This window comes from Rhamphochromis longiceps, linkage group LG14, assembly GCF_057381845.1.
Source record: "Rhamphochromis longiceps isolate RC_006_pf linkage group LG14, R_longiceps_female_GT1.1, whole genome shotgun sequence".
In the NCBI taxonomy this organism is placed as follows: Eukaryota; Metazoa; Chordata; class Actinopteri; order Cichliformes; family Cichlidae; genus Rhamphochromis; species Rhamphochromis longiceps.
In genome coordinates this window covers 12,592,527-12,602,763 of record NC_140570.1, presented here as the reverse complement: position 1 = coordinate 12,602,763, position 10,237 = coordinate 12,592,527, and positions in this window count along the sequence as shown.

Below are 10,237 nucleotides of genomic sequence, written 5' to 3'. Positions count from 1 at the left end.
TTTGCACTTTGTGCTGAACCATCTGTACCTGCTCTCATAAAATCTACCCTTTATGGCCAAACCTCCTTATTTGTTTATACATATATATCCAATTCACCAGTGTAGTTTATCATTTAAAAAATGGTGGATTTGTTCCTGCTATCTTGTTTTGCTTTTTGCAGCCTTTATACACTTTGTGAGGAGAAGGGAAGATCTATAGCAATCCAAACCTTACTGAATATCGGGCTCCTAAAATCAGAGCTTCAAAATAACATTTAACATGTTTTTCTTGTTTTTTATAAGATACCAAACACTTTCTATGATCCAGAATGTATATTTACTTGTATTTAGTTCTTGAAGTTCCAATGCAGAGGCATGCTGGATATTACTCTATATCTGCAGTTCTCAGACACTGGGCGATAATGTCTTATTTAGAAAACTGGTAATTGGGATGTGGTAATTGTGAAAAGTTTGCATCTGGATCAGGGTGATTTCATCCAGGATGAAAAAACCCCCAAACTGCAGATAAGTAAGACGCATTAGCTAGTCTTAGATTGCACAATGTAGGATTTCCTAATCTAGATCACTGATAAACCAAACTGTTTGAACAACGGGTCCAAGGAAAAACTGCTGGGATGGAGAACACAGACTGACTGAAGGTGCGTAACTGGTACATGAGTGTATTTACTGTGATGCATGTCTGGTTCGGATGAAGCCTTTTATTTTTGCTGCAGGGTCAATAACTCTAGCTGTTGCCACTTCTGCATTTTTCCCTGTCACACTGCACTGCTCACTGGAGACGAATGAGCGGAAGAATAACAATCCTTGAAATATTCACACAAAGGTTAAGCGTGAACTGTTACTCCTACATCCTCCCACCGATCAGTTTACATTTCTTTAATTTATTTTCACTTCTAATAGTTTTATTCCACCCACCCCTTGCCCCCCGCCCTGTCCTGTGTCTGGCACTCCATTTTTCTGGCCTTCACCTGCAGATTATATTTCTTTATAACTATTTCACTTCTACTTACCCCCCTCAGTTTTCTTCCATCTGTCTCAGTCATTTCTGCCCGATGCCTGCAGGTTGACTTGACCCCCACCCAACACACACACACACACACACACACACACACACACACACACACACACACCACCATTAAGTCAGATGTGAATTATGGCAACATCTGAGTAGTTTTTGAAATCTGTACACTACAGGAGCTAGATATATCATGTAGGATTTAACCGCTGCCTGTTTATAACAGTCAGCGAATGGCCCAGCACATTTTTCCCTAGAAATCACCCCTCAGAGGAATGGCATTTTATCTGGGTTTAATTTAGAGAGGTGTGTAAATCTTAGCTGGTAAATCTCCTGGTTTCACAATATGTTCACGAGGGGAGGGCAGAGTAATTATTATTATAGCGATTCGTCTCTGTGTTTCACAGAACTGAAGCTGGAAAGACACAACTGGCATTAGAAATCATTATTTTCTATCAGTCAGTGTCTGGATTACATTTCCAATGACATTTTCTGGCCTACGACACATTTATACATGCAGCGGGCCTACATTACATTATTGCAGTACCCTATGCAGAGGTATTTGAATGCAGAACTGATTTTTCGTGAGAAAGAAGAAGTGGTTAAGTGTGACAGTAAATAGACCCCCTTGTATCAAAGTGTTGTTTTTTTTTTTTATTTTGTTTTAAAGTGAAGCATTTTTCATTGGTTAATCTGGGCGTCGGGACATCAAACAGCCTATCACGAATCAACAGGCTTCAAGGTTCAACAGGTAACTTGTTTTATCTCCTGGAGAAGAGTACTGTAGCTTTTGATGGGAGATATTGATAGTAAAAGATTTCAACACTCAGCACAACAGTTTTATGAAGACAAATTAAGGTTTGTGTAATTTTCAATGTAGACTTTGCGTTTATAATAGTAGGTTATCATCCAAAGGCGGATTTTTTTTTATTATCTTATAGCTTATATTGTCACACCTATGCTAACGAGCTAGCTGTTATTGTTCTTGTGTGAACTAGTCAAATGACCGCAGTAAATTAAGCGCTAAAACTGTTGTTTATTGTTGCGACACATAAACCAGCTGAGTATTTCAGAGGGGTCACAAGAGGGTTCGTTTGCAAACTTGGCCATTGCTTTCAACTTTTGAACTCAGTGTTAGTTATTTCCTCCTTTCATGTATTACAGCGAAAGTGTTACTGTTGTCGAGTTGGGTGGATTTTATTAGCAGGAAACGCACTGTAGATATCTGACGTCATAGCTTGTTGATAAGTAACACACCTGTGTGTCTCAGTGGTGGATCTATTCCCTACTCCAGCGTGTTGAAGTATCCTTGGGCAAAATAGTGAAGCCCAGAAGCAGCATCGGATATGTTTGCTCAAGCGCTTAGATATAGAGAAAAAATGCTGGTATGAGAGTGCGTGATAGGCTACAACATCCTTTGAATGCTCAGAGAAGAAACGCTCCAACTCTAAGTACCAGTCCATTTACCTTTAACAGTAAATGCACGATTACTTAGACACACTGCTCAAAAAAGTGAAAGGAACACATAGAGTCTGAATGTGGGAAAGAAATCATGCTGGTTATCTATACTGATATCAACTGGGTAATGTTTTAGGCATGAGAGCATGTCTCATCATTTATTGGAAATGAAAATTATCGCCCTACAGAGAGCTGAATTCAAAGACACCCTGAAAATCAAAGTGAAAAAATGGCAGGCTAGTCCTTTGCACCAGTGTAGGGTCTGACAATGACTCCAGGAAAAACACCCCAGTGTGTAATGGCAGTCAGAGTGCATACAAGTACTATAAGACTGGTATTTGTATAGTTTTTGTAGAAAAACTCTTTTTATATAAGCATCAGAATATTTACTATTAATGGTAAATGGACCTGCCCGAGTACTTTCAATACAGAGTGGTGTATTCCACTTACTATTAGTGTTAAATGGACTGGTATGTACATAAAACCAGTCCTTCAGACGTACCAGTAAGTACTATAAGACATGTACTTAAATGGTTAAGCAGAAAAGCTTTAACTATATTAGTACCAGTCAATTTACCATAAACAGTATATGATAAATGGAATGAATTAAATAAACCAGCGAGTTTGTGTGAAGTGAAGTGAGGAGCTGCTTTTATCCTAAAAGCTGTAGTTCATGTCAGGACATTTCTCTTTTTGTTTGCTCTACATTTTCTACAGTGTCTTCTAGGTTTCTTTGTAAAGACATGAGCTAAGAGCCTACCTCTAAACAAGTAATCTAAGGATTTTTTTTAACTTTCTGTTTTTGCGCTGTTGAGGTTAATGGCCATTTGATGTCAGTGCTTTCCTCTTTTGCAACCTTTTGCCTCTCTCGAAAGTTTTCTTCTCGTACGGTGTGTTACAAAGCAAGCCTGTGAACTTATGAACCTGTGCAGCCAGGCTTAAAAGTCCTGACATCAAAATTAGTCTTATGATAGTTTCCACATACAGCCGTTTGTGTCTGACAGGAAGAATTAGCCCATCGCTGAACCATACAGGAATGGTCATCGCACAACCGGTCTCATTACTGCCTCGCATTTCTTCAACAGTGTGTGTGTTTGCACGCCTGTGTGTGGTTTGCATGCCGTGAGGATTAACCTAGAACTTCAGCTGATGCTGATTGGAATGACGTTCAACACCGGCCTTTAACAAGAAGGAGAGTTTGTGTGTGTGAGAGTTGGTGAGGCAGAAGGAACGAGGACACAGTGATTATAATTTAATATCAACATGTCTGTGACTGTTTTCCCTCTCTGCTCAGGATGCCTCCTTTTATCTCTTTCATTTCATGTCTGTCACACACAATAAAGGCCATGTAGACTGACTGTACTACTGTACCTGGCACTGGTCCATTTGGCAGGATAGGTTGCAGGTGGCCATAAATGGGTTAGTTAGACCAGGGCACAGACAGCCTGGGACATTAAAAAAATCTCTCTCTCACACTCACTTCATAATGTTGGTGTTTCATCATGTTGCTTTTTTTTTCTTTTTACATATGCAGCATAATTAATGTACACGTGCTCCTCTCTCATTCCTCTTTGACCCTTATAAATATGCACCAAGGAGTGCTGGATTAGGGTCAAGTATCCTTTTCTAAATCTCAGCGTGTGTGTTTGGGTGTGAGCGGACATTTGCATGCTCGAGTGTTTGTGTCTTAAATCCAGGCGGAGCAGAACGCGGCCCGCTGTAAGCCCAGGCATGTGTGATTTGTGTGATTGGGTTTAGACGGCGTTGGTCGGCGGCGACGTCTTGGGGGTCCAGATGACCGGATGCTCCACGGGCAACGCGCGCTGTCCTGCTAACAATATCAAGGTAAGACTACTCTGCCTGGACTCCTCACCAGCAGGTTCATCATATGCGATTTACTGCAATCAGTCCTCAGCTGTAAATTCATATCCAGCGAGTGTGTGAGATCTTTACATAGGCCTGGTGCATGTGTGTAACTGTTCAGCAACACCAGGAGGGATTTAGGAGATGAGGTGTTTTTTGTATTTTTATGTAAGCGTTGGATGGGAGTAGTTTAATTTCCTTTTGGGGCCTCTGATATCAAGGGTTCATCCTCATCTCTGTTATTAATCTCTTTTATGTGGATTTGTACTTTTCGAAGCTGCCAGATTTGTGACAAACTTTCAGTTTTTGGAGTAATGAATATGGAAGTAATTATCAGTAATGGGTTCATATTTCAACGAAAAGTGCGATGCACGCCAAATCAAAGCTTCTCGATGATTTTTAGCACCTCTTGCATTCTTCTCTATTTTATGCTCTCAATCTTCGTGGCAGGTGTTTTGTAATACAGAATAAAGAATGATGTGGCTGTAACCTCTCCGATGGTAATGCGTGGCGTTGTTCAACAGGTCAGCTCTCGCTGCTCCCTCGAGGACATTAAGCTGCTCAGTTTTGAGAAAATCCCCAAATAATTAACACAAACATCAACTGCCCACAGATTATAACTGCCAAGTTTTAGTTGAATCTCACTGTTGTGGTTTCAAGGGAAATAGGAATAAGTGCTGCTTGCAGATTGCTGGGTTTCAACATCCTTTCATAGCAGTAAAGAATATCTAGGGTGGATAGCCTTTAGCCTAATAATCGCTAATCAAATAAATAATGAGGCGGTCGTTTTTTTTCAGCCTTCCTGGAAAATATCTGCAACATCTCAAAGATGCTGTGTTCAATGTCACCAGGACATTTCTAAGGAGAGTCTTATTATGAACTGAACTTCATTTATTTAACCCATTGTACAAATATATATATTTCACCATCATAAACCAGAAAATAATGAGAATATATTTTTTGTCTCTTTTAGTTCCATTGCTAGCATTTATGCCCCAGACTGTTTCAGACTGTATTTTCGTGTTTATTTTAATAGTATAACTTCATAATGCTTGTAGCAGAATTTGCTGTTATTACCTAGCTGGTAATCTGTCCTTGGACACCTGTAGGACTGCCTTTTGTTTTAATGGCTGTGCCGCTTAACCAAGGGGAGCTTATGTCACCACTTGAGGTCGAAGTAAGAGGTCAAGCTCCTAAGCAGTGCTGGCAAAGTGTTTATTTGGCAGGAAGTGTTGGTCGTCTAGTAGTCAATAGAGCCTTTGTTTCCTAGTGGCAACATTTATCTTTGTCTTATAAACATGATATTATTATTTATTATCTTACTTCATTTGTGAAACTAAATCACACTGAAGACTCAGTTAGGAAAGTGTGAGGAAGTGACAGAGTTTGTAACCTGTGTCCCAGCTGGAATTTAACCTGTGGCATTGTGACTACAGGCTGTGATGCACCATTCCAAGGGCCGCTTTTGTACTTTTCACCTTTATATTATTTTCTTTAAACACAGTTCTTTAAAACACACAAAAAACCCTTACACATTTAAAGTTTAGACATGGGTCATAGCATTTGAAAGCCTCTGTGTGTCACTGTAAGACATTGTTTCCACTGACGTATCAATGTCATTAAATTGCTGTATTAATTGATGCTTTTGGCACAGCTGACTAAAAGTATAGTTGATGTCTTGACCTGATCGTATTGTCAGCAAGCACTTCGTTTTCATCGTAGCACAGCAACAAGTATTTAGATGGACTGTTATTGGCCAAAATTTAGGTTGAGCAGTCCGACTACATTTCTGTGTTTTGAAACTTGTATTAGAGCTTATGAGGAGGGTTAGGAGTATTAAGTTAAAAGCACATATATGTATAATCGCTCTGTGATTTCAAGAGAGAGCACAATAATAAGGTTATGATTTTCTTATGAAAATGTGTCTGCTGTTGAAAAAGCTGCAGTTCTGTCTGTTTTTATATTTGAAGAGGTGTCACTGAAGGGCTAAATCCAAATTTCTCACTCGCTGTACCAGTGTTCTTTGTGCTTGTGTCTGACGTATTCTGCTTAACGCGTAATCTCTCGGCTCCTAGATTACCACTTGTTACTTTATTGGATGACTTGGATTGCGATTTCCAAATTAAACTCAAACACAGAGGAGGTCAGAGGTTCAGACCAGGATAGAAAATGTGTTGATGCAGCCAAAAAGCAGACAAATCAAGCCAGGGGGTTGTGAATTAAACTGGTTTCTTTGTTTTGTAATAAGAAGAAGAAGTACAACAAAAATGAAAGCAAAGCCCAGTCACCCCTATAAACACTGAAACCTTAAAGGAAGGAAAGCCACTTAATTTGTGTTTGCACATCTGCTTATCAGGTCGCACATCAATCTGGAAAATAAAAAACCTGTTTTTCTCCTGGGAGTATGATTACAAAAGGTCCCACATTCTAGTTAAATTGTTTGTGCAGCACTGAAGGTTTTTGCCTCCCATTCCTGCCTGCACTGTTTATTTTTCAGTTAGCCAGGACTGAAGTTGGTGTGATGTCAGGAACCTATGAGAAACTATGGCTACTCTCACAGAGCTTAAAAAAAACATAAAACGGTACAAACAAAAGGACTTCATTAAGATTCATGAATTATTTTTTAGTGTTTTTGTCTCTTATTCAATGGAAAAATAATGTTGAAAAAGCAAATTTCTTCAAAGCCCAAATAATAAGTTTCTCTGACATTTTCTTTCTCATCTTTTTGTCTTATCTTTTTTATTTTTACAAACTTAAACTATTCTTTTTGGTTAAGTAAACACCAAATCGAAAGTATAATTTCCCCCCTTTCTTTCTGTGCTATCGTCTACTTTTACCCTTTATTACTGCAACATCTTCTGTCAGGAAGTAACAGGCTTTGTTATGCATATTAATACTGAGCTGTGCTATGTTATTTTCATTATGTACAGCTATCAGATTGTGTTTTATTTGCCTTCATGTCAAATCTGCAAAACTGTGACACCACGTGTTCAGTGGGTTTCTGGGTTGATGCAAGACAAATGTTACGAATAACTGTCCTAAAAATAATATTTATTTTAACCCGTGTCTCTCAACTTAGATTATTTTGGAAGATCTTTTATTGTGCCAAATATACTACGAAGAGATAATGCTTAAAATATGCACTATAACTGACAGATGGATAATATACATCAATATTTAAGCTAGGTTGATATACAGCAGGGTATTGGCTTCTCACAAATCAGTGAGTAGCACATTGGTCCTAAGTTCAAATCTCCTGTCCAGCTTTATCTGCCTGTTGCTGTGTGGGTTCTCTTCACAGTCCAAAGACATGCACATTAGGTTGATTGGTGACTCTGAATTGGCCATATGTGGATGGTTGTCTGTCTGTGATAGACTGGTGACCTGTCCGGGCTGCTTTCTGCCTTTTGTCCTATGATAGCTGGGATGGGCTCCAGCCCAACCTGATGTGAGCCAGATAGTGGCACTAGTCCACAGTGCAAAAATATAGTCAAAGGTAATTTTGTCTTTACCTAGCTATTCATTTCTAATAAATTAAGTTAGTCAGAAAAACTGGCTGTTGGGTCCAATCTGATTGTTTATTTCTGTCAGGTATGTTCCGTTCAGATTAAAAGCTGGAAGGTTGGCTAATAGTGTTGACTGTGTTCTACAGTCTAGAGTCCAAAATTATTCAGGAAACCCCCTGAGAGTTGCCAAAGCATACTGTACATTATTTTTACTCAAACATTCCTGTCGTCTAAGGTCCAGACTATAGGCTGTTAGAAGCTGGCACAGAGCCCAAAAGCTTTGAGTTGTTTTAGAGTAAGAGATACTCTGAGACCCTCTTTGGGATTCTTGGGGAAAAAATCAAAAAACAAAACCTACTTATTAACTTACATATGGTTCACCAGGAGTGGAGACTTTGCTTTATCATATAATTATTTATTTAACACTTAAATAACACATATTGCTCAACCTCAGCTGTGTGAGTGCAGATATGGTTTATACAGCATGGGTGTGCGTGAGAAAGTGTTTGTGCATGCTTGTGCTTGTGTCTGTCTGCACTGCGTGTGAACATGACAGTGGTGGTAATGTTTAACCAAGATGGGACTTTTAATGCATTTCTTACAATCCCGACTTTTATTTTATTTAATATCAAAAATAAAAGCATATTTAAAAATTTGTTAAAGATAAATAAGTTCTCAGATGGTTTCATTCAAATAACAGAGAAACAACAAACTAAAATATTCATTATTTCTGACGATAACATAACTTTGTTTTTTTTTTATTCTTTACTTAATCATCTTATAAGCCCTCAGATTTATGTGCCCCCGTCCACCCACACACCACCCAGGCAGGCTGGAAATGCACTTACATGTTGACATAACAGTATTGCAGAGCCAATATTTTTTTATTTTATATATAAGATGTGTTACTGAACACCGGTTGTTATGGGGTCTGCTAGTTTCTGTTTCTCACAACCTAACTTGATATGTAAAGCAGCTTTAATGAGAGTATTTAATACTTTTGAACTGTTGCTCAAGTAAACAAAAATGCTTAAGTTGCAGCAACAACCTGGGGGAGTATAGGTACAGAGAACACAGTTGGACTACCACAGCCTTGCACCAAGTACAGTAAGCAAGATGATTCAGCTGCTCAGAGACTCGGAGCAGCAAGCAGTGTTTAAGTGAAGCTTTTAATTCCAAAGATTGCTAATGCACTTTAAACACACAGAAGTCAGCTTGTGAATAAATCAAATATAGCATTCGACGGAAAGACAGTATCTTGTAAAATGTATATGAGATCAACTGTGCAGTCAAATTGGTTGGAAAACCTGTATGTATGCAACCGGGGTCAGAGCAGCAAAGACTGCATTTCTGCAGAGCAGGTGCACGTTAGAAACTTTAGTAAAAAACTAGAAGACATTTTAGATTGACAAAATCTAAAAGTAAAAGTGGAAAGAGGGGGAGTAAAAGCACTGCAGCACAGCAGTGCTTTACCAGTGTAGTATGTTGGTGGTGGTGGTGGTGGTGGTGGTGGTGGTGGTGGTGGTGGTGTGTGTGTGTGTGTGTGTGTGTGTGTGTGTGTGTGTGTGTGTTTGCAAGTAAGACGTACCCTGACACAGAGCCCCACAATGCCAGAAGAACTACTCGAGGGTAGGACTTCCCCTGTCTGCACAGTGTGGCTGTGTTTGTGCTTTAATGACAGTTCTGCCATGACCATACCATGTTGGATCTGTGCTCCAGTTCATCATTTCTGTTTGTACTATCAGTGTATCAAAGCAAAAACTTGATACTGTGATGTGCAGGTCTGTGCTCGCCTAATGATTCTTTATTATCTTCTGTCTGATTGCATGCATCCATGTATCCATCTGTGCATACATCTGCACGGCTGTGCTTCTCTGAACCAGGCATGTGTGGAAGTGTGTGTGTGTGTGTGTGTGTGTGTGTGGAAGTGTGGTTGGTTGTGGAGTGAGTGAGAGAGAGGGACAACAAGGGAGGGAGAGAGAAAGAGAGAGAGAAAAATGAGAGAGGTTTGAGAGCTCAATGGGCAAACGCGGTGTCCTGATGTGCTAGGGCACGCTGTTTCTCTAGCAAGTTTTTGCCATTCCACGGGATTCTTTAAGTTTTGGGTAGAAGTTCTTGCTGCCGCTCTTCACATACGATTCAAGCGCCACATGTTCTTCTTGACCTCTTCTGTTGTCTCTAAAGGTAACGTATGCATGCGGGTTGAGTACAACCTACAACTTTAGATTTTTGGTTTGATTTGTAGTGCTTTTACTTCAAAAGTTAGTAAGATTGCTGCAGAGAGTGTTTTTGGTTTTAATTTGGGTTGTTTTATAATGTCTCATTAGTATTTTTCTCACATCTCGTATTCTTTCAGTCTATCGTTGCTGAAATCTTGATGTTGTCATCTTACCGT